Consider the following 24,600-nt stretch of genomic DNA (forward strand, 5'->3'; position numbering starts at 1 on the left):
CTGTGGCTCTGTGACTCTGTGACCCTGTCTCTCTGTGACTCTGTGACTCTGTTGCCTGTGACTCTGTGTGTCTGTGATTCTGTGTGTCTGTGACTCTATGACTCTGTGACTCTGTGATTCTCTGACTCTGTGACTCTGTGTCTCTGTGACTCTGTGACGCTGTGACTCTGTGACGCTGTGACTCAGTGACTCTGTGTCTCTGTGTTTCTGTGACTCTGTGACTGTATGTCTCTGTGACTCTGTGTCTTTGTGGTTCTGTGTCTCTGTGACTCTGTGTCTCTGCGAGTCTGTGACTCTGTGACACTGTGTCTCTGAGTCACTGTGACTCTGACTCGGTGACTCAGTGATTCTGAGTCTCTGTGATGCTGTGACTCTGTGTCTCTGTGTCTCTGTGACTCTGACTCGGTGTCTCTGTGATGCTGAGTCTCTGTGACTCTGTGTATCTGTGGCTCTGTGACTCTGTGACCCTGTGCCTCTGTGACTCTGCCACTATGTGACTCTGTGACTCTCTGTCTCTGTGACTCTGCGTTTCTGTGTCTCTGTGACCCTGTGATGCTGCGACTCTGTGACTCTGTGATTCTCTGACTCTGTGACTCTGTGTCTCCGTGACTCTGTGACTCTTGGGACTCTGTGGTTCTGTGTCTCTGTGACTCTGTGTCTCTGTGACTCTGTGTCTCTGTGAATCAGTGTCTCTGTGACTCTGTAACTCTGTGTCTCCGTGACTCTGTGACTCTGTGACTCTGTGACTCTGTGACTCTGTGACACTGTGACTCTGTGACTCTGTGACACTGTGGCTCTGGGTCTTTGTGACTCTATGTCTCTGTGACTCTGTGATTCTGTGTCTCTGTGACTGTGTGATACTGTGTCCCTCTGTCTCTGTGTCTCTGTGAGTCTGTGTCTCGGTGTTTCTGTGAATCAGTGTCTCTGTGATTCTGTGACTCTGCGACACTGTGATTCTGTGTGTCTGTGACTCTGTGTCCCTCTGTCTCTGTGTCTCTGTGATTCTCTGACTCTATGACTCTGTGACTCTCTGTCTCTGCGACTCTGTGTCTCTGTGAATCTGTGAAACTGTGACACTGTGTCTCTGTGACTCTGTGTCTCTGTGACACTGAATCTGTGTCTCTGTGACTGTGTGATTTTGTGTCCCTCTGTCTCTGTGTCTCTGTGTCTCTGTGACACTGTGAAACTGAGACACTGTGTCTCTGTGACTCTGTGACTCGGTGACTCTGTGACTCTGTGTCTCTGTGACTCTGTGACTTTGTGTCTCTGTGACTCTGTGTGTCTGTGGCTCTGTGACTCTGTGACCCTGTCTCTCTGTGACTCTGTGACTCTGTTGCCTGTGACTCTGTGTGTCTGTGATTCTGTGTGTCTGTGACTCTATGACTCTGTGACTCTGTGATTCTCTGACTCTGTGACTCTGTGTCTCTGTGACTCTGTGACGCTGTGACTCTGTGACGCTGTGACTCAGTGACTCTGTGTCTCTGTGTTTCTGTGACTCTGTGACTGTATGTCTCTGTGACTCTGTGTCTTTGTGGTTCTGTGTCTCTGTGACTCTGTCTCTGCGAGTCTGTGACTCTGTGACACTGTGTCTCTGAGTCACTGTGACTCTGACTCGGTGACTCAGTGATTCTGAGTCTCTGTGATGCTGTGACTCTGTGTCTCTGTGTCTCTGTGACTCTGACTCGGTGTCTCTGTGATGCTGAGTCTCTGTGACTCTGTGTATCTGTGGCTCTGTGACTCTGTGACCCTGTGCCTCTGTGACTCTGCCACTATGTGACTCTGTGACTCTCTGTCTCTGTGACTCTGCGTTTCTGTGTCTCTGTGACCCTGTGATGCTGCGACTCTGTGACTCTGTGATTCTCTGACTCTGTGACTCTGTGTCTCCGTGACTCTGTGACTCTTGGGACTCTGTGGTTCTGTGTCTCTGTGGTTCTGTGTCTCTGTGACTCTGTGTCTCTGTGACTCTGTGACACTGTGGCTCTGGGTCTTTGTGACTCTATGTCTCTGTGACTCTGTGATTCTGTGTCTCTGTGACTGTGTGATACTGTGTCCCTCTGTCTCTGTGTCTCTGTGAGTCTGTGTCTCGGTGTTTCTGTGAATCAGTGTCTCTGTGATTCTGTGACTCTGCGACACTGTGATTCTGTGTGTCTGTGACTCTGTGTCCCTCTGTCTCTGTGTCTCTGTGATTCTCTGACTCTATGACTCTGTGACTCTCTGTCTCTGCGACTCTGTGTCTCTGTGAATCTGTGAAACTGTGACACTGTGTCTCTGTGACTCTGTGTCTCTGTGACACTGAATCTGTGTCTCTGTGACTCTGTGATTCTGTGTCCCTCTGTCTCTGTGTCTCTGTGACTCTTTGAAACTGAGACACTGTGTCTCTGTGACTCTGTGACTCTGTGTATCTATGACTCTGTGACTGTGCATCTCTGTGACTCTGTGACTCAATGACTCTATGATTGCGTGAGTCTGTGACTGTGCGTCTCTGTGACTCTCTGTCTCTGTGATTCTCTGACTATGTGACTCTGTGAATCCATGACTCTGTGTCTCTGTGATTCTCAGACTTTGCGTCTCTGTGACTCTGTGTCTTTGTGACTATGTCCCTGTGTCTCAGTGACTCTGTGTTTCCAGGACTCTGGCTCGGTGACTCTGTGTCTCTGCGACTCTGTGAATCAATGACCGTATGATTCCGTGACTCTGTGAATGTGCGTCTCTGTGACTCTCTGACTCTGTGACTCTATGAATCGTGACTCTTTGATTCTCTGACTCGGTGACTCTGTGTCTCCTTGACTCTGTGTCTCTGTGATTCTCTGACTCTGCGTCTCTGCGACTCTGTGACTCAGTGACTCTGTGACGCTGTGTCTCTGTGACTCTTTGACTCTGACATTATGTCTCTGTGACTCTGTGACTCTGTGTATCTGTGACTCTGTGTCTCTGTGACTCTGTGATTCTGTGTCCCTCTGTCTCTGTTACTCTGTGTTTGTGTATGTCTGTGACTCTGTGTCTCTTTGTCTCAGTGACTCTGCAAGTCTGTGTCTTGGTGACTCTGACTCTATGTCTCTGTGTCTCTGTGACACTGTGTCTCTGTGACTCTGTGATTCTTTGTCTCTGTGATACTCTTACTCTTTGTCTCTGTGTCTCTGTGACACTGAGCCCATGTGACTCTGTGGCTCTGTCACTCTGTGACTCTGTGACTCTGTGTCTCTGTGCTTCTGTGTGTCTGTGACTCTATGACTCTGTGACTCTGTGATTCTCTGACTCTGTGACTCTGTGTCTCTGTGACTCTGTGATGCTGTGACTCAGTGACTCTGTGACTCTGTGTTTCTGTGACTCTGTGACTCTGTGTCTCTGCGAGTCTGTGACTCTGTGACACTGTGTCTCTGAGTCACTGTGACTCTGACTCGGTGACTCAGTGATTCTGAGTCTCTGTGATGCTGTGACTCTGTGTCTCTGTTTCTCTGTGACTCTGACTCGGTGTCTCTGTGATGCTGAGTCTCTGTGACTCTGTGTATCTGTGGCTCTGTGACTCTGTGACCCTGTGCCTCTGTGACTCTGCCACTATGTGACTCTGTGACTCTCTGTCTCTGTGACTCTGCGTTTCTGTGTTTCTGTGACCCTGTGATGCTGCGACTCTGTGACTCTGTGATTCTCTGACTCTGTGACTCTGTGTCTCCGTGACTCTGTGACTCTTGGGACTCTGTGGTTCTGTGTCTCTGTGACTCTGTGTCTCTGTGACTCTGTGTCTCTGTGAATCAGTGTCTCTGTGACTCTGTGACTCTGTGTCTCCGTGACTCTGTGACTCTGTGACTCTGTGACTCTGTGACTCTGTGACACTGTGACTCTGTGACTCTGTGACACTGTGGCTCTGGGTCTTTGTGACTCTATGTCTCTGTGACTCTGTGATTCTGTGTCTCTGTGACTGTGTGATACTGTGTCCCTCTGTCTCTGTGTCTCTGTGAGTCTGTGTCTCGGTGTTTCTGTGAATCAGTGTCTCTGTGATTCTGTGACTCTGCGACACTGTGATTCTGTGTGTCTGTGACTCTGTGTCCCTCTGTCTCTGTGTCTCTGTGATTCTCTGACTCTATGACTCTGTGACTCTCTGTCTCTGCGACTCTGTGTCTCTGTGAATCTGTGAAACTGTGACACTGTGTCTCAGTGACTCTGTGTTTCCAGGACTCTGGCTCGGTGACTCTGTGTCTCTGCGACTCTGTGTCTCTGCGACTCTGTGACTCAATGACTGTATGATTCCGTGACTCTGTGACTGTGCGTCTCTGTGACTCTCTGACTCTGTGACTCTATGAATCGTGACTCTATGATTCTCTGACTCGGTGACTCTGTATCTCCTTGACTCTGTGTCTCTGTGATTCACTGACTCTGCGTCTCTGCGACTCTGTAACTCAGTGACTCTGTGACGCTGTGTCTCTGTGACTCTTTGACTCTGACATTACGTCTCTGTGACTCTGTGACTCTGTGTCCCTCTGTCTCTGTTACTCTGTGTTTGTGTATGTCTGTGACTCTGTGTCTCTTTGTCCCAGAGACTCTGCAAGTCTGTGACTTGGTGACTCTGACTCTATGTCTCTGTGTCTCTGTGTCTCTGTGACTCTGTGTCTCAGTGACTCTGTGATCCTCTTACTCTGTGTCTCTGTGTCTCTGTGACACTGTGCCCATGTGACTCTGTGGCTCTGTCACTCTGTGAGTCTGTGTCTCTGTGACTCTATTACTCTGAGTCTCTGTAAGTCTGTGACTCTGTGTAACTGTGTCTCTGTGACTCTGTGACGCTGTGACTCTGAGACTGTGTCTCTTTGACTCTGTGACTCTGTGTCTCTGTGACTCTGTGACTCAATGACTCTATGATTCTGTGACTCTGTGACTGTGCGTCTCTGTGACTCTCAGATTCTGAGACTCTGACTCTGTGACTCTGTGATTTTCTGACTCTGTGACTCTGTGACTCCGTGACTCTGTGTCTCTGTGAATCTGTCTCTCTGTGACTCTGTGACTCTGTGAGACTGTGACTCTGTGTCTCCTGTGTCTCTGTGACTCAGTGATTCTGTGACTCTGTGACTCTGCCACTATGTGACTCTGTGACTCTCTGTCTCTGTGACTCTGCGTTTCTGTGTCTCTGTGACCCTGTGATGCTGCGACTCTGTGACTCTGTGATACTCTGACTCTGTGACACTCTGACTCTGTGACTCTGTGTCTCCGTGACTCTGTGACTCTTGGGACTCTGTGGTTCTGTGTCTCTGTGACTCTGTGTCTCTGTGACTCTGTGTCTCTGTGAATCAGTGTCTCTGTGACTCTGTGACTCTGTGTCTCCGTGACTCTGTGACTCTGTGACTCTGTGACTCTGTGACTCTGTGACACTGTGACTCTGTGACTCTGTGACACTGTGACTCTGTGACTCTGTGACATTGTGGCTCTGGGTCTTTGTGACTCTATCTCTCTGTGACTCTGTGATTCTGTGTCTCTGTGACTGTGTGATACTGTGTCCCTCTGTCTCTGTGTCTCTGTGAGTCTGTGTCTCGGTGTTTCTGTGAATCAGTGTCTCTGTGATTCTGTGACTCTGCGACACTGTGATTCTGTGTGTCTGTGACTCTGTGTCCCTCTGTCTCTGTGTCTCTGTGATTCTCTGACTCTATGACTCTGTGACTCTCTGTCTCTGCGACTCTGTGTCTCTGTGAATCTGTGAAACTGTGACACTGTGTCTCTGTGACTCTGTGTCTCTGTAACTCTGTGACGCTGTGACTCTGTGACGCTGTGACTCAGTGACTCTGTGTCTCTGCGAGTCTGTGACTCTGTGACTGTATGTCTCTGTGACTCTGTGTCTTTGTGGTTCTGTGTCTCTGTGACTCTGTGTCTCTGCGAGTCTGTGACTCTGTGACACTGTGTCTCTGAGTCACTGTGACTCTGACTCGGTGACTCAGTGATTCTGAGTCTCTGTGATGCTGTGACTCTGTGTCTCTGTGTCTCTGTGACTCTGACTCGGTGTCTCTGTGATGCTGAGTCTCTGTGACTCTGTGTATCTGTGGCTCTGTGACTCTGTGACCCTGTGCCTCTGTGACTCTGCCACTATGTGACTCTGTGACTCTCTGTCTCTGTGACTCTGCGTTTCTGTGTCTCTGTGACCCTGTGATGCTGCGACTCTGTGACTCTGTGATTCTCTGACTCTGTGACTCTGTGTCTCCGTGACTCTGTGACTCTTGGGACTCTGTGGTTCTGTGTCTCTGTGGTTCTGTGTCTCTGTGACTCTGTGTCTCTGTGACTCTGTGACACTGTGGCTCTGGGTCTTTGTGACTCTATCTCTCTGTGACTCTGTGATTCTGTGTCTCTGTGACTGTGTGATACTCTGTCCCTCTGTCTCTGTGTCTCTGTGAGTCTGTGTCTCGGTGTTTCTGTGAATCAGTGTCTCTGTGATTCTGTGACTCTGCGACACTGTGATTCTGTGTGTCTGTGACTCTGTGTCCCTCTGTCTCTGTGTCTCTGTGATTCTCTGACTCTATGACTCTGTGACTCTCTGTCTCTGCGACTCTGTGTCTCTGTGAATCTGTGAAACTGTGACACTGTGTCTCTGTGACTCTGTGTCTCTGTGACACTGAATCTGTGTCTCTGTGACTCTGTGATTCTGTGTCCCTCTGTCTCTGTGTCTCTGTGACTCTTTGAAACTGAGACACTGTGTCTCTGTGACTCTGTGACTCTGTGTATCTATGACTCTGTGACTGTGCATCTCTGTGACTCTGTGACTCAATGACTCTATGATTGCGTGAGTCTGTGACTGTGCGTCTCTGTGACTCTCTGTCTCTGTGATTCTCTGACTATGTGACTCTGTGAATCCATGACTCTGTGTCTCTGTGATTCTCAGACTTTGCGTCTCTGTGACTCTGTGTCTTTGTGACTATGTCCCTGTGTCTCAGTGACTCTGTGTTTCCAGGACTCTGGCTCGGTGACTCTGTGTCTCTGCGACTCTGTGAATCAATGACCGTATGATTCCGTGACTCTGTGAATGTGCGTCTCTGTGACTCTCTGACTCTGTGACTCTATGAATCGTGACTCTTTGATTCTCTGACTCGGTGACTCTGTGTCTCCTTGACTCTGTGTCTCTGTGATTCTCTGACTCTGCGTCTCTGCGACTCTGTGACTCAGTGACTCTGTGACGCTGTGTCTCTGTGACTCTTTGACTCTGACATTATGTCTCTGTGACTCTGTGACTCTGTGTATCTGTGACTCTGTGTCTCTGTGACTCTGTGATTCTGTGTCCCTCTGTCTCTGTTACTCTGTGTTTGTGTATGTCTGTGACTCTGTGTCTCTTTGTCTCAGTGACTCTGCAAGTCTGTGTCTTGGTGACTCTGACTCTATGTCTCTGTGTCTCTGTGACACTGTGTCTCTGTGACTCTGTGATTCTTTGTCTCTGTGATACTCTTACTCTTTGTCTCTGTGTCTCTGTGACACTGAGCCCATGTGACTCTGTGGCTCTGTCACTCTGTGACTCTGTGACTCTGTGTCTCTGTGCTTCTGTGTGTCTGTGACTCTATGACTCTGTGACTCTGTGATTCTCTGACTCTGTGACTCTGTGTCTCTGTGACTCTGTGATGCTGTGACTCAGTGACTCTGTGACTCTGTGTTTCTGTGACTCTGTGACTCTGTGTCTCTGCGAGTCTGTGACTCTGTGACACTGTGTCTCTGAGTCACTGTGACTCTGACTCGGTGATTCAGTGATTCTGAGTCTCTGTGATGCTGTGACTCTGTGTCTCTGTTTCTCTGTGACTCTGACTCGGTGTCTCTGTGATGCTGAGTCTCTGTGACTCTGTGTATCTGTGGCTCTGTGACTCTGTGACCCTGTGCCTCTGTGACTCTGCCACTATGTGACTCTGTGACTCTCTGTCTCTGTGACTCTGCGTTTCTGTGTTTCTGTGACCCTGTGATGCTGCGACTCTGTGACTCTGTGATTCTCTGACTCTGTGACTCTGTGTCTCCGTGACTCTGTGACTCTTGGGACTCTGTGGTTCTGTGTCTCTGTGACTCTGTGTCTCTGTGACTCTGTGTCTCTGTGAATCAGTGTCTCTGTGACTCTGTGACTCTGTGTCTCCGTGACTCTGTGACTCTGTGACTCTGTGACTCTGTGACTCTGTGACACTGTGACTCTGTGACTCTGTGACACTGTGGCTCTGGGTCTTTGTGACTCTATGTCTCTGTGACTCTGTGATTCTGTGTCTCTGTGACTGTGTGATACTCTGTCCCTCTGTCTCTGTGTCTCTGTGAGTCTGTGTCTCGGTGTTTCTGTGAATCAGTGTCTCTGTGATTCTGTGACTCTGCGACACTGTGATTCTGTGTGTCTGTGACTCTGTGTCCCTCTGTCTCTGTGTCTCTGTGATTCTCTGACTCTATGACTCTGTGACTCTCTGTCTCTGCGACTCTGTGTCTCTGTGAATCTGTGAAACTGTGACACTGTGTCTCAGTGACTCTGTGTTTCCAGGACTCTGGCTCGGTGACTCTGTGTCTCTGCGACTCTGTGTCTCTGCGACTCTGTGACTCAATGACTGTATGATTCCGTGACTCTGTGACTGTGCGTCTCTGTGACTCTCTGACTCTGTGACTCTATGAATCGTGACTCTATGATTCTCTGACTCGGTGACTCTGTATCTCCTTGACTCTGTGTCTCTGTGATTCACTGACTCTGCGTCTCTGCGACTCTGTAACTCAGTGACTCTGTGACGCTGTGTCTCTGTGACTCTTTGACTCTGACATTACGTCTCTGTGACTCTGTGACTCTGTGTCCCTCTGTCTCTGTTACTCTGTGTTTGTGTATGTCTGTGACTCTGTGTCTCTTTGTCCCAGTGACTCTGCAAGTCTGTGACTTGGTGACTCTGACTCTATGTCTCTGTGACTCTGTGACTCTGTGACTCTATGTCTCTGTGTCTCTGTGACTCTGTGTCTCTGTGTCTCTGTGACTCTGTGTCTCAGTGACTCTGTGATCCTCTTACTCTGTGTCTCTGTGTCTCTGTGACACTGTGCCCATGTGACTCTGTGGCTCTGTCACTCTGTGAGTCTGTGTCTCTGTGACTCTATTACTCTGAGTCTCTGTAAGTCTGTGACTCTGTGTAACTGTGTCTCTGTGACTCTGTGACGCTGTGACTCTGAGACTGTGTCTCTTTGACTCTGTGACTCTGTGTCTCTGTGACTCTGTGACTCAATGACTCTATGATTCTGTGACTCTGTGACTGTGCGTCTCTGTGACTCTCAGATTCTGAGACTCTGACTCTGTGACTCTGTGATTTTCTGACTCTGTGACTCTGTGACTCCGTGACTCTGTGTCTCTGTGAATCTGTCTCTCTGTGACTCTGTGACTCTGTGAGACTGTGACTCTGTGTCTCCGTGACTCTGTGTCTCCTGTGTCTCTGTGACTCAGTGATTCTGTGACTCTGTGACTCTGCCACTATGTGACTCTGTGACTCTCTGTCTCTGTGACTCTGCGTTTCTGTGTCTCTGTGACCCTGTGATGCTGCGACTCTGTGACTCTGTGATACTCTGACTCTGTGACACTCTGACTCTGTGACTCTGTGTCTCCGTGACTCTGTGACTCTTGGGACTCTGTGGTTCTGTGTCTCTGTGACTCTGTGTCTCTGTGACTCTGTGTCTCTGTGAATCAGTGTCTCTGTGACTCTGTGACTCTGTGTCTCCGTGACTCTGTGACTCTGTGACTCTGTGACTCTGTGACTCTGTGACACTGTGACTCTGTGACTCTGTGACACTGTGACTCTGTGACTCTGTGACATTGTGGCTCTGGGTCTTTGTGACTCTATCTCTCTGTGACTCTGTGATTCTGTGTCTCTGTGACTGTGTGATACTGTGTCCCTCTGTCTCTGTGTCTCTGTGAGTCTGTGTCTCGGTGTTTCTGTGAATCAGTGTCTCTGTGATTCTGTGACTCTGCGACACTGTGATTCTGTGTGTCTGTGACTCTGTGTCCCTCTGTCTCTGTGTCTCTGTGATTCTCTGACTCTATGACTCTGTGACTCTCTGTCTCTGCGACTCTGTGTCTCTGTGAATCTGTGAAACTGTGACACTGTGTCTCTGTGACTCTGTGTCTCTGTAACTCTGTGACGCTGTGACTCTGTGACGCTGTGACTCAGTGACTCTGTGTCTCTGTGTTTCTGTGACTCTGTGACTGTATGTCTCTGTGACTCTGTGTCTTTGTGGTTCTGTGTCTCTGTGACTCTGTGTCTCTGCGAGTCTGTGACTCTGTGACACTGTGTCTCTGAGTCACTGTGACTCTGACTCGGTGACTCAGTGATTCTGAGTCTCTGTGATGCTGTGACTCTGTGTCTCTGTGTCTCTGTGACTCTGACTCGGTGTCTCTGTGATGCTGAGTCTCTGTGACTCTGTGTATCTGTGGCTCTGTGACTCTGTGACCCTGTGCCTCTGTGACTCTGCCACTATGTGACTCTGTGACTCTCTGTCTCTGTGACTCTGCGTTTCTGTGTCTCTGTGACCCTGTGATGCTGCGACTCTGTGACTCTGTGATTCTCTGACTCTGTGACTCTGTGTCTCCGTGACTCTGTGACTCTTGGGACTCTGTGGTTCTGTGTCTCTGTGGTTCTGTGTCTCTGTGACTCTGTGTCTCTGTGACTCTGTGACACTGTGGCTCTGGGTCTTTGTGACTCTATGTCTCTGTGACTCTGTGATTCTGTGTCTCTGTGACTGTGTGATACTGTGTCCCTCTGTCTCTGTGTCTCTGTGAGTCTGTGTCTCGGTGTTTCTGTGAATCAGTGTCTCTGTGATTCTGTGACTCTGCGACACTGTGATTCTGTGTGTCTGTGACTCTGTGTCCCTCTGTCTCTGTGTCTCTGTGATTCTCTGACTCTATGACTCTGTGACTCTCTGTCTCTGCGACTCTGTGTCTCTGTGAATCTGTGAAACTGTGACACTGTGTCTCTGTGACTCTGTGTCTCTGTGACACTGAATCTGTGTCTCTGTGACTCTGTGATTCTGTGTCCCTCTGTCTCTGTGTCTCTGTGACTCTTTGAAACTGAGACACTGTGTCTCTGTGACTCTGTGACTCTGTGTATCTATGACTCTGTGACTGTGCATCTCTGTGACTCTGTGACTCAATGACTCTATGATTGCGTGAGTCTGTGACTGTGCGTCTCTGTGACTCTCTGTCTCTGTGATTCTCTGACTATGTGACTCTGTGAATCCATGACTCTGTGTCTCTGTGATTCTCAGACTTTGCGTCTCTGTGACTCTGTGTCTTTGTGACTATGTCCCTGTGTCTCAGTGACTCTGTGTTTCCAGGACTCTGGCTCGGTGACTCTGTGTCTCTGCGACTCTGTGAATCAATGACCGTATGATTCCGTGACTCTGTGAATGTGCGTCTCTGTGACTCTCTGACTCTGTGACTCTATGAATCGTGACTCTTTGATTCTCTGACTCGGTGACTCTGTGTCTCCTTGACTCTGTGTCTCTGTGATTCTCTGACTCTGCGTCTCTGCGACTCTGTGACTCAGTGACTCTGTGACGCTGTGTCTCTGTGACTCTTTGACTCTGACATTATGTCTCTGTGACTCTGTGACTCTGTGTATCTGTGACTCTGTGTCTCTGTGACTCTGTGATTCTGTGTCCCTCTGTCTCTGTTACTCTGTGTTTGTGTATGTCTGTGACTCTGTGTCTCTTTGTCTCAGTGACTCTGCAAGTCTGTGTCTTGGTGACTCTGACTCTATGTCTCTGTGTCTCTGTGACACTGTGTCTCTGTGACTCTGTGATTCTTTGTCTCTGTGATACTCTTACTCTTTGTCTCTGTGTCTCTGTGACACTGAGCCCATGTGACTCTGTGGCTCTGTCACTCTGTGACTCTGTGACTCTGTGTCTCTGTGCTTCTGTGTGTCTGTGACTCTATGACTCTGTGACTCTGTGATTCTCTGACTCTGTGACTCTGTGTCTCTGTGACTCTGTGATGCTGTGACTCAGTGACTCTGTGACTCTGTGTTTCTGTGACTCTGTGACTCTGTGTCTCTGCGAGTCTGTGACTCTGTGACACTGTGTCTCTGAGTCACTGTGACTCTGACTCGGTGACTCAGTGATTCTGAGTCTCTGTGATGCTGTGACTCTGTGTCTCTGTTTCTCTGTGACTCTGACTCGGTGTCTCTGTGATGCTGAGTCTCTGTGACTCTGTGTATCTGTGGCTCTGTGACTCTGTGACCCTGTGCCTCTGTGACTCTGCCACTATGTGACTCTGTGACTCTCTGTCTCTGTGACTCTGCGTTTCTGTGTCTCTGTGACCCTGTGATGCTGCGACTCTGTGACTCTGTGATTCTCTGACTCTGTGACTCTGTGTCTCCGTGACTCTGTGACTCTTGGGACTCTGTGGTTCTGTGTCTCTGTGACTCTGTGTCTCTGTGACTCTGTGTCTCTGTGAATCAGTGTCTCTGTGACTCTGTGACTCTGTGTCTCCGTGACTCTGTGACTCTGTGACTCTGTGACTCTGTGACTCTGTGACACTGTGACTCTGTGACTCTGTGACACTGTGGCTCTGGGTCTTTGTGACTCTATGTCTCTGTGACTCTGTGATTCTGTGTCTCTGTGACTGTGTGATACTGTGTCCCTCTGTCTCTGTGTCTCTGTGAGTCTGTGTCTCGGTGTTTCTGTGAATCAGTGTCTCTGTGATTCTGTGACTCTGCGACACTGTGATTCTGTGTGTCTGTGACTCTGTGTCCCTCTGTCTCTGTGTCTCTGTGATTCTCTGACTCTATGACTCTGTGACTCTCTGTCTCTGCGACTCTGTGTCTCTGTGAATCTGTGAAACTGTGACACTGTGTCTCAGTGACTCTGTGTTTCCAGGACTCTGGCTCGGTGACTCTGTGTCTCTGCGACTCTGTGTCTCTGCGACTCTGTGACTCAATGACTGTATGATTCCGTGACTCTGTGACTGTGCGTCTCTGTGACTCTCTGACTCTGTGACTCTATGAATCGTGACTCTATGATTCTCTGACTCGGTGACTCTGTATCTCCTTGACTCTGTGTCTCTGTGATTCACTGACTCTGCGTCTCTGCGACTCTGTAACTCAGTGACTCTGTGACGCTGTGTCTCTGTGACTCTTTGACTCTGACATTACATCTCTGTGACTCTGTGACTCTGTGTCCCTCTGTCTCTGTTACTCTGTGTTTGTGTATGTCTGTGACTCTGTGTCTCTTTGTCCCAGTGACTCTGCAAGTCTGTGACTTGGTGACTCTGACTCTATGTCTCTGTGACTCTGTGACTCTGTGACTCTATGTCTCTGTGTCTCTGTGACTCTGTGTCTCTGTGTCTCTGTGACTCTGTGTCTCAGTGACTCTGTGATCCTCTTACTCTGTGTCTCTGTGTCTCTGTGACACTGTGCCCATGTGACTCTGTGGCTCTGTCACTCTGTGAGTCTGTGTCTCTGTGACTCTATTACTCTGAGTCTCTGTAAGTCTGTGACTCTGTGTAACTGTGTCTCTGTGACTCTGTGACGCTGTGACTCTGAGACTGTGTCTCTTTGACTCTGTGACTCTGTGTCTCTGTGACTCTGACTCAATGACTCTATGATTCTGTGACTCTGTGACTGTGCGTCTCTGTGACTCTCAGATTCTGAGACTCTGACTCTGTGACTCTGTGATTTTCTGACTCTGTGACTCTGTGACTCCGTGACTCTGTGTCTCTGTGAATCTGTCTCTCTGTGACTCTGTGACTCTGTGAGACTGTGACTCTGTGTCTCCTGTGTCTCTGTGACTCAGTGATTCTGTGACTCTGTGACTCTGCCACTATGTGACTCTGTGACTCTCTGTCTCTGTGACTCTGCGTTTCTGTGTCTCTGTGACCCTGGGAGTCCGTGTCTCTCTGAGTCTGTGACTGTTTGTCTCTGTGATTCTGTGACTCTGTTACTCTCTGATTCTGTGACTCTTTGTCTAAGTGTCTCTTTGTCTCTATGATTCTGGATCTACGTGTCTCTGTGACACTGTGACAATGCGATTCTGTGACTCTGTTACTCTCTGATTCTGTGACTCTTTGTCTAAGTGTCTCTTTGTCTCTATGATTCTGGGTCTACGTGTCTCTGTGACACTGTGACGATGCGATTCTGTGACTCTGTGTCTCTGTGACTCTTTGACTCTGTGAGTCTCTGAGTCTGTGATTCTGTGACTCTGTGATTCTGTGATTCTGTGTCTCTGTGACTCTGTGACTCTTTGACTCTGTGATTCTCTGAGTCTGTGATTCTGTGACTCTGTGACTCTGTGATTCTGTGTCTCTGTGTCTCTGTGACTCTTTGACTCTGTGATTCTCTGAGTCTGTGTCTCTGTGACTCTGTGTCTCTGTCACTCAGTGTCTGTGTGACTCTTTGACTCAGTGATTCTGTGACTCTGTGTCTCTTTGACTGTGCGACTCTGTGACTCTGTGGCACTGTGTCTCTGTGAATCTGTGTCTCTGTGACTCTGTGTCTCTGCGAATCTGTGACTCTGTGACTCTGACTCTATGTCTCTGTGACTCTGTGACCCAGTGTCTCTGTGATTCTGTGACTCTCTGACTAATTGTCTCTGTGTCTCTCTGACTCTCAAACTCTGTGTCTCTGTGTCTCTTTGGCTCTGTGACTCTGTGAGTCTGTGACTCTTTGTCTAAGTGTCTCTTTGTCTCTCTGACTCTGGGAGCCCGTGTCTCTCTGAGTCTGTGACTGTGCGTCTCTGTGATTCTGTGACTCTGTCTCTGTGACTCTGGTACTCTGACGCTGAGTCTCTGTGTCTCTGTGACTCAGTGTCTCCGTGACTCTGTGTGTCTGTGACTATTTGACTCCGACACTATGTCTCTGTGACTCTGTGACTCTGTGATTCTGTGACTCTGTGTCTCTGTGATTGTGCGACTCTGTGACTCTGTGACACTGTGTCTTTGTGAATCTGTGACCCTGTGTCTCTGTGACTCTGTGTCTCTGCGAATCTGTGACTGTAACTCTGACTCTATGTCTCTGTGACTCTGTGTCTCTGTGATTCTGTGACTCTCTGACTAAGTGTCTCTGTGTCTCTCTGACTCTCTGACTCTGTGTATCTGTGTCTCTGTGGCTCTGTGACTCTGTGAGTCTGTGACTCTTTGTCTAAGTGTCTCTTTGTCTCTCTGACTCTGGGAGTCTGTGTCTCTCTGAGTCTGTGACTGTGTGTCTCTGTGACTCTCTGACATTGTGACTCTGTGACACTGTGACTCTGTCTCTGTGATTCTGTGACTCTGTGCCTTTGTGTCTCTGTGACTCTGTGACTTTGCTCTGTGATTCTGTGTCTCTGTGACTCTGAGACGCTGTGACTCTGTGCCTCGGTGTCTCTGTGACTCTGTGATTATGTGACTCTGTGATTCTCTGACTTTTTGACTCTGTGTCTCCGTGACTCTGTGGTTCTGTGACTCTGTGTCTCTGTCACTGTGTGACTCTGTGTCTCTGTGTCTCTGTTACTCTGTGTCTATGTGACTCAGTGACTCTGTTTCTGTTACTCTGTGTCTGTGTGTCTCTGTGACTCTGTGTCCCTGTGTCTCAGTGACTATGTGTATCTGTGACTCTGTGACTCTGTGTCTCTGTGACTCTGCGTCTCTGTCACTCAGTGTCTGTGTGACTCTTTGACTCAGTGATTCTGTGACTCTGTCTCTTTGACTGTGCGACTCTGTGACTCTGTGGCACTGTGTCTCTGTGAATCTGTGTCCCTGTGTCTCTGTGACTCTGTGACTCTGTATCTCTGTGATTCTCTGACTCTCCGTCTCTGCGACAAAGTGACTCTGACTCAGTGTCTCTGTGACTCTGTGAATATGTGACTCTGTGACTCTGTGTCTCTGTCTCTGTTACTCTGGTACTCTGACGCTGAGTCTCTGTGTCTCTGTGACTCAGTGTCTCTGTGACTCAGTGTCTCTGTGACTCTTTGACTCTGACACTATGTCTCTGTGACTCTGTATCTCTGTGATTCTCTGACTCTCCGTCTCTTCGACACTGTGACTCTGTCTCTGTGACTCTGGTACTCTGACACTGAGTCTCTGTGTCTCTGTGACTCCGTGTTTCTGTGACTCAGTGTCTCTGTGACTCTTTGACTCTGACACTATGTCTCTGTGACTCTGTGACTCAGTGATTCTGTGACTCTGTGTCTCTGTGATTCTGTGAGTCTGTGACTCTTTGTCTAAGTGTCTCTTTGTCTCTATGATTCTGGGACTATGTGTCTCTCTGAGTCTGTGACTCTGTGTCTCTGTGACTCTGTGGCTCTGTGACTCTTTGACTCTGTGATTCTGTGACTCTCTGACTAAGTGTCTCTGTGTCTCTCTGACTCTGTGACTCCGTGACTCTCTGACTCTTTGACTCTGAGTCTTTGTGACTCTGTGACTCTGTGATTCTCTGACTCTGTGATCTTGTGACTCTGTGGTTCTGTGACTCTGTGACTCTTTGACTCTGTGCCTCTGTGACTGTGTGATTCTCTGAATCTGTGACTCTGTTTCTCTATGATTCTGTGTCTCTGTGACACTGAGTCTCTGTGACTCTGTGACTCTGTGACTCTGTGATTCTCTGACTCTGGGACTCTGTGACTCTGTGACTCTGTCTCTGTGATTCTGTGACTCTGTCATTCTGTGACTCTGTGCCTTTGTGTCTCTGTGACTCTGTGACTTTGCTCTGTGATTCTGTGTCTCTGTGACTCTGAGACGCTGTGACTCTGTGCCTCTGTGTCTCTGTGACTCTGTGATTATGTGACTCTGTGACTCTGTGATTCTCTGACTCTTTGACTCTGTGTCTCCGTGAATCTGTGGTTCTGTGACTCTGTGTCTCTGTGACTTTGCGACTCTGTGTCTCTGTGTCTCTGTTACTCTGTGTCTCTGTGACTCTGTGACTCTGTTTCTGTTACTCTGTGTCTGTGTCCCTGTGACTCAGTGTCCCTGTGTCTCAGTGACTCTGTGTCTCTGTGACTCTGTGTCTCTGTCACTCAGTGTCTGTGTGACTCTTTGACACAGTGATTCTGTGACTCTGTGTCTCTTTGACTGTGCGACTCTGTGACTCTGTGGCACTGTGTGTCTGTGAATCTGTGACCCTGTGTCTCTGTGACTCTGTGTCTCTGTGACTATGTGACTCTGTGACTCAGTGGCTCTGTGACACTGTGACGATGCGATTCTGTGACTCTGTGTCTCTGTGACTCTTTGACTCTGTGATTCTGTGAGTCTGTGATTCTGTGTCTCTGTGACTCTGTGATTCTGTGTCTCTGTGTCTCTTTGACTCTGTTACTCTGTGACTCTCTGACTAAGTGTCTCTGTGTCTCTCTGACTCTGTGACTCCGTGTCTCTCTGACTCTCTGACTCTGTTTCTTTGTGACTCTCTGAATCTGTGACTCTATGTTCTCTGAACCTGTGACTCGGTTTCTCTATGATTCTGTTTCTCTGTGACACTGAGTCTCTGTGACTCTGTGACCCTGTGACTCTGTGATTCTCTGATTCTGGGACTCTGTGACTCTGTGACTGTGCGTCTCTGAGACTCTCTGACACTGTGACTCTATGTCTCCGTGAGTCTGTGTCTCTGTGTCACTGTGACTCTGTTACTCTGTGTCTCTGTGGCTCTGTGACTCTGTGTCTCTGAGTCTCTGTGACACAGCGTGTCTGTGACTCTGTGATGCTGTGACTCTGTGTCTCTGTGTCTCTGTGACACTGTGTCTCTATGATTATGTGTCTCTGCGACTGTATTACTCTGTGTCTCTGTGACTATGTGACTCTGTATCTCTGTGACTTTGTGACTCTGTGATTCTCTGAATCTGTCTCTCTGTCCCTGAGTCTCTGTGTCTCTGTGACTCGGGGACTCTATGTCCCTCCGAATCTGTGCCTCTTTGTTTCTGTGATGTGCTGAGCAAACAGTGGGAGAATCTCAGTTCGGAATGGAGACTGGGGGAAAGCCGAGACTGAAGGGAGACTGAGGGAGTGTGTGGACAGTGAAGGGAGGCTGAGGGAGTGTGTGGACAGTGAAGGGGGACTGAGGGAGTGTGTGGACAGTGCAGGGGGACTGAGGGAGAGTGTGGACAGTGAAGGGGGACTGAGGGAGTGTGTGGACAGTGAAGGGAGACTGAGGGAGTGTGTGGACAGTGAAGGGGGACTGAGGGAGTGTGTGGACAGTGAAGGGAGGCTGAGGGAGTGTGTGGACAGTGAAGGGAGACTGAGGGAGTGTGTGGACAGTGAAGGGGGACTGAGGGAGTGTGTGGACAGTGAAGGGGGACTGAGGGAGTGTGTGGACAGTGGAGGGGGACTGAGGGAGTGTGGGGACAGTGGAGGGGGACTGAGGGAGTGTGTGGACAGTGAAGGGAGGCTGAGGGAGTGTGTGGACAGTGAAGGGAGACTGAGGGAGTGTGTGGACAGTGAAGGGAGGCTGAGGGAGTGAGTGGACAGTGAAGGGAGACTGAGGGAGTGTGTGGACAGTGAAGGGGGACTGAGGGAGTGTGTGGACAGTGAAGGGAGACTGAGGGAGTGTGTGGACAGTGAAGGGGGACTGAGGGAGAGTGTGGACAGTGAAGGGAGGCTGAGGGAGTGTGTCGACAGTGAAGGGGGACTGAGGGAGTGTGTGGACAGTGAAGGGAGGCTGAGGGAGTGTGTCGACAGTGAAGGGGGACTGAGGGAGTGTGTGGACAGTGAAGGGAGACTGAGAGAGTGTGTGGATAGTGAAGGGAGACTGAGGGAGTGTGGGGACAGTGAAGGGAGACTGAGAGAGAGTGTGGACAGTGAAGGGAGACTGAGAGAGTGTGGGGACAGTGAAGGGGGACTGAGGGAGTGTGTGGACAGTGAAGGGGGACTGAGGGAGTGTGTGGACAGTGAAGGGAGACTGAGGGAGTGTGTGGACAGTGAAGGGGGACTGAGAGAGAGTGTGGACAGTGAAGGGAGGCTGAGGGAGTGTGTGGACAGTGCAGGGGGACTGAGGGAGAGTGTGGACAGTGAAGGGAGACTGAGGGAGTGTGTGGACAGTGAAGGGGGAGTGAGGGAGTGTGTGGACAGTGAAGGGGGACTGAGAGAGAGTGTCGACAGTGAAGGGGGACTGAGGGAGTGTGTGGACAGTGAAGGGGGACTGAGGGAGTGTGTGGACAGTGAAGGGGGACTGAGGGAGTGTGTGGACAGTGAAGGGAGACTGAGGGAGTGTGTGGACAGTGAAGGGGGACTGAGGGAGTGTGTGGACAGTGAAGGGAGACTGAGGGAGTGTGTGGACAGTGAAGGGAGACTGAGGGAGTGTGTGGACAGTGAAGGGGGACTGAGGGAGTGTGTGGACAGTGAAGGGAGACTGAGGGAGTGTGTGGACAGTGAAGGGAGACTGAGGGAGTGTGTGGACAGTGAAGGGAGGCTGAGGGAGTGTGTGGACAGTGAAGGGAGAGTGAGGGAGAGTGTGGACAGTGAAGGGGGACTGAGGGAGTGTGTGGACAGTGAAGGGGGACTGAGGGAGTGTGGGGACAGTGAAGGGGGACTGAGAGAGAGTGTGGACAGTGAAGGGGGACTGAGGGAGTGTGTGGGCAGTGAAGGGAGACTGAGGGAGAGTGTGGACAGTGAAGGGAGACTGAGGGAGTGTGTGGACAGTGTAGGGAGACTGAGGGAGTGTGTGGACAGTGTAGGGAGACTGAGGGAGTGTGTGGACAGTGAAGGGAGACTGAGGGAGAGTGTGGGCAGTGAAGGGAGACTGAGGGAGTGTGTGGACAGTGTAGGGAGACTGAGGGAGTGTGTGGACAGTGAAGGGAGAGTGAGGGAGAGTGTGGACAGTGAAGGGGGACTGAGGGAGTGTGTGGACAGTGTAGGGAGACTGAGGGAGTGTGGGGACAGTGAAGGGGGACTGAGAGAGAGTGTGGACAGTGAAGGGGGACTGAGGGAGTGTGTGGGCAGTGAAGGGAGACTGAGGGAGAGTGTGGACAGTGAAGGGGGACTGAGGGAGAGTGTGGACAGTGAAGGGAGACTGAGGGAGTGTGGGGACAGTGAAGGGGGACTGAGGGAGTGTGTGGACAGTGAAGGGAGGCTGAGGGAGAGTGTGGACAGTGAAGGGAGACTGAGGGAGTGTGTGGACAGTGAAGGGAGGCTGAGGGAGTGTGTGGACAGTGAAGGGAGACTGAGGGAGTGTGTGGACAGTGAAGGGAGGCTGAGGGAGTGTGGGGACAGTGAAGGGGGACTGAGGGAGTGTGTGGACAGTGAAGGGAGACTGAGGGAGTGTGTGGACAGTGAAGGGAGGCTGAGGGAGTGTGGGGACAGTGAAGGGGGACTGAGGGAGTGTGTGGACAGTGAAGGGGGACTGAGGGAGTGTGTGGACAGTGAAGGGGGACTGAGGGAGTGTGTGGACAGTGAAGGGAGACTGAGGGAGTGTGTGGACAGTGAAGGGAGGCTGAGGGAGTGTGGGGACAGTGAAGGGGGACTGAGGGAGTGTGTGGACAGTGAAGGGGGACTGAGGGAGTGTGTGGACAGTGAAGGGGGACTGAGGGAGTGTGTGGACAGTGAAGGGAGACTGAGGGAGTGTGTGGACAGTGACAGGGGACTGAGGGAGTGTGTGGACAGTGAAGGGAGACTGAGGGAGTGTGTGGACAGTGACAGGGGACTGAGGGAGTGTGTGGGCAGTGAAGGGGAGACTGAGGGAGTGTGTGGACAGTGAAGGGAGACTGAGGGAGTGTGTGGACAGTGAAGGGGGACTGAGGGAGTGTGTGGACAGTGAAGGGGGACTGAGGGAGTGTGTGGGCAGTGAAGGGGAGACTGAGGGAGTGTGTGGACAGTGTAGGGAGGCTGAGGGAGTGTGTGGACAGTGAAGGGAGGCTGAGGGAGTGTGTGGACAGTGAAGGGAGACTGAGGGAGTGTGTGGACAGTGTAGGGGGACTGAGGGAGTGTGTGGGCAGTGAAGGGGAGACTGAGGGAGTGTGTGGACAGTGAAGGGAGACTGAGGGAGTGTGTGGACAGTGAAGGGGGACTGAGGGAGTGTGTGGACAGTGAAGGGGGACTGAGGGAGTGTGTGGGCAGTGAAGGGGAGACTGAGGGAGTGTGTGGACAGTGTAGGGAGGCTGAGGGAGTGTGTGGACAGTGAAGGGAGGCTGAGGGAGTGTGTGGACAGTGAAGGGAGACTGAGGGAGTGTGTGGACAGTGAAGGGGGACTGAGGGAGTGTGGGGACAGTGAAGGGGGACTGAGGGAGTGTGTGGACAGTGGAGGGAGACTGAGGGAGTGTGTGGACAGTGAAGGGAGACTGAGGGAGTGTGTGGACAGTGAAGGGAGACTGAGGGAGTGTGTGGACAGTGAAGGGGGACTGAGGGAGTGTGTGGACAGTGTAGGGGGACTGAGGGAGTGTGTGGACAGTGAAGGGGAGACTGAGGGAGTGTGTGGACAGTGAAGGGAGGCTGAGGGAGTGTGTGGATAGTGAAGGGGGACTGAGGGAGTGTGTGGACAGTGAAGGGGGACTGAGGGAGTGTGTGGACAGTGAAGGGGGACTGAGGGAGTGTGTGGACAGTGCAGGGGGACTGAGGGAGAGTGTGGACAGTGAAGGGGGACTGAGGGAGTGTGTGGACAGTGGAGGGGGACTGAGGGAGTGTGGGGACAGTGAAGGGAGACTGAGGGAGTGTGTGGACAGTGAAGGGAGACTGAGGGAGTGTGTGGACAGTGAAGGGGGACTGAGGGAGTGTGTGGACAGTGAAGGGAGACTGAGGGAGTGTGTGGACAGTGAAGGGGGACTGAGGGAGTGTGTGGACAGTGAAGGGGGACTGAGGGAGTGTGTGGACAGTGGAGGGAGACTGAGGGAGTGTGTGGACAGTGAAGGGAGACTGAGGGAGTGTGTGGACAGTGAAGGGAGACTGAGGGAGTGTGTGGACAGTGAAGGGGGACTGAGGGAGTGTGTGGACAGTGAAGGGGGACTGAGGGAGTGTGTGGACAGTGGAGGGAGACTGAGGGAGTGTGTGGACAGTGAAGGGAGACTGAGGGAGTGTGTGGACAGTGAAGGGGGACTGAGGGAGTGTGTGGACAGTGAAGGGGGACTGAGGGAGTGTGTGGACAGTGAAGGGGGACTGAGGGAGTGTGTGGACAGTGAAGGGGGACTGAGAGAGTGTGGGGACAGTGAAGGGGAGACTGAGGGAGTGTGTGGACAGTGAAGGGGAGACTGAGGGAGTGTGTGGACAGTGAAGGGAGGCTGAGGGAGTGTGTGGACAGTGAAGGGAGACTGAGGGAGTGTGTGGACAGTGAAGGGAGGCTGAGGGAGTGTGTGGACAGTGAAGGGAGACTGAGGGAGTGTGTGGACAGTGAAGGGGAGACTGAGGGAGTGTGTGGACAGTGTAGGGAGGCTGAGGGAGTGTGTGGACAGTGAAGGGAGGCTGAGGGAGTGTGTGGACAGTGAAGGGAGACTGAGGGAGTGTGTGGACAGTGAAGGGGGACTGAGGGAGTGTGTGGACAATGACAGGGGACTGAGGGAGTGTGTGGACAGTGAAGGGAGACTGAGGGAGTGTGTGGACAGTGAAGGGGGACTGAGGGAGTGTGTGGACAGTGACAGGGGACTGAGGGAGTGTGTGGACAGTGTAGGGGGACTGAGAGAGAGTGTGGACAGTGAAGGGAGACTGAGGGAGTGTGTGGACAGTGAAGGGGGACTGAGGGAGTGTGTGGACAGTGAAGGTAGACTGAGAGAGAGTGTGGACAGTGAAGGGAGACTGAGGGAGTGTGTGGACAGTGAAGGGAGACTGAGGGAGTGTGTGGACAGTGACAGGGGACTGAGGGAGTGTGTGGACAGTGAAGGGGGACTGAGGGAGTGTGTGGACAGTGAAGGGGGACTGAGGGAGTGTGTGGACAGTGAAGGGAGGCTGAGGGAGTGTGTGGACAGTGCAGGGGGACTGAGGGAGAGTGTGGACAGTGAAGGGGGACTGAGGGAGTGTGTGGACAGTGAAGGGGGACTGAGGGAGTGTGTGGACAGTGTAGGGAGGCTGAGGGAGTGTGTGGACAGTGAAGGGGGACTGAGGGAGTGTGTGGACAGTGGAGGGAGACTGAGGGAGTGTGTGGACAGTGGAGGGAGACTGAGGGAGTGTGTGGACAGTGAAGGGGGACTGAGGGAGTGTGTGGACAGTGAAGGGGGACTGAGGGAGTGTGGGGACAGTGAAGGGGGACTGAGGGAGTGTGTGGACAGTGAAGGGGGACTGAGGGAGTGTGTGGACAGTGAAGGGGGACTGAGGGAGTGTGTGGACAGTGAAGGGGGACTGAGGGAGTGTGTGGACAGTGAAGGGAGACTGAGGGAGTGTGTGGACAGTGAAGGGAGACTGAGGGAGTGTGTCGACAGTGAAGGGGGACTGAGGGAGTGTGTGGACAGTGAAGGGAGACTGAGGGAGTGTGTGGACAGTGAAGGGAGACTGAGAGAGAGTGTGGACAGTGAAGGGGGACTGAGGGAGTGTGTGGACAGTGAAGGGAGACTGAGGGAGTGTGTGGACAGTGAAGGGGGACTGAGGGAGTGTGTGGACAGTGAAGGGAGACTGAGGGAGTGTGTGGACAGTGAAGGGAGACTGAGGGAGTGTGTGGACAGTGAAGGGGGACTGAGGGAGTGTGTGGACAGTGAAGGGGGACTGAGAGAGTGTGGGGACAGTGAAGGGGGACTGAGGGAGTGTGTGGACAGTGAAGGGAGACTGAGGGAGTGTGTGGACAGTGAAGGGGGAGTGAGGGAGTGTGTGGACAGTGAAGGGAGACTGAGGGAGTGTGTGGACAGTGAAGGGAGACTGAGGGAGTGTGTGGACAGTGAAGGGAGGCTGAGGGAGTGTGTGGACAGTGAAGGGAGACTGAGAGAGAGTGTGGACAGTGAAGGGGGACTGAGGGAGTGTGTGGGCAGTGAAGGGAGACTGAGGGAGTGTGTGGACAGTGAAGGGAGACTGAGGGAGTGTGTGGACAGTGAAGGGAGACTGAGGGAGTGTGGGGACAGTGAAGGGGGACTGAGGGAGTGTGGGGACAGTGAAGGGGGACTGAGGGAGTGTGTGGACAGTGAAGGGAGACTGAGGGAGTGTGTGGACAGTGAAGGGAGACTGAGGGAGTGTGGGGACAGTGAAGGGGGACTGAGGGAGAGTGTGGACAGTGAAGGGAGACTGAGGGAGTGTGTGGACAGTGAAGGGAGACTGAGGGAGTGTGGGGACAGTGAAGGGGGACTGAGGGAGTGTGGGGACAGTGAAGGGGGACTGAGGGAGTGTGGGGACAGTGAAGGGGGACTGAGGGAGTGTGTGGACAGTGAAGGGGGACTGAGGGATAGTGTGGACAGTGAAGGGAGGCTGAGGGAGTGTGTGAACAGTGAAGGGGGACTGAGGGAGTGTGTGGACAGTGAAGGGGGACTGAGGGAGTGTGTGGACAGTGAAGGGAGGCTGAGGGAGTGTGTCGAAAGTGAAGGGGGACTGAGGGAGTGTGTGGACAGTGAAGGGGGACTGAGGGAGTGTGTGGACAGTGAAGGGAGACTGAGAGAGTGTGTGGATAGTGAAGGGAGACTGAGAGAGTGTGGGGACAGTGAAGGGGGACTGAGGGAGTGTGTGGACAGTGAAGGGAGACTGAGAGAGTGTGGGGACAGTGAAGGGGGACTGAGGGAGTGTGTGGACAGTGAAGGGGGACTGAGGGAGTGTGTGGACAGTGAAGGGAGACTGAGGGAGTGTGTGGACAGTGAAGGGAGACT

General features: G+C 51.5%; 1 protein-coding gene across 2 annotated transcripts in view; it reads left to right on the top strand.

Annotated features, from left to right (window-relative positions):
* LOC140475969 (aldehyde dehydrogenase family 3 member B1-like) overlaps positions 1 to 24,600 on the top strand; it is a 118,403-nt gene that overhangs the window by 19,711 nt on the left and 74,092 nt on the right. The gene's annotated exons all lie outside the window — the stretch shown is intronic.

The sequence above is a fragment of the Chiloscyllium punctatum genome, chromosome 4 (assembly GCF_047496795.1).
Source record: "Chiloscyllium punctatum isolate Juve2018m chromosome 4, sChiPun1.3, whole genome shotgun sequence".
NCBI classification, from domain to species: domain Eukaryota; kingdom Metazoa; phylum Chordata; class Chondrichthyes; order Orectolobiformes; family Hemiscylliidae; genus Chiloscyllium; species Chiloscyllium punctatum.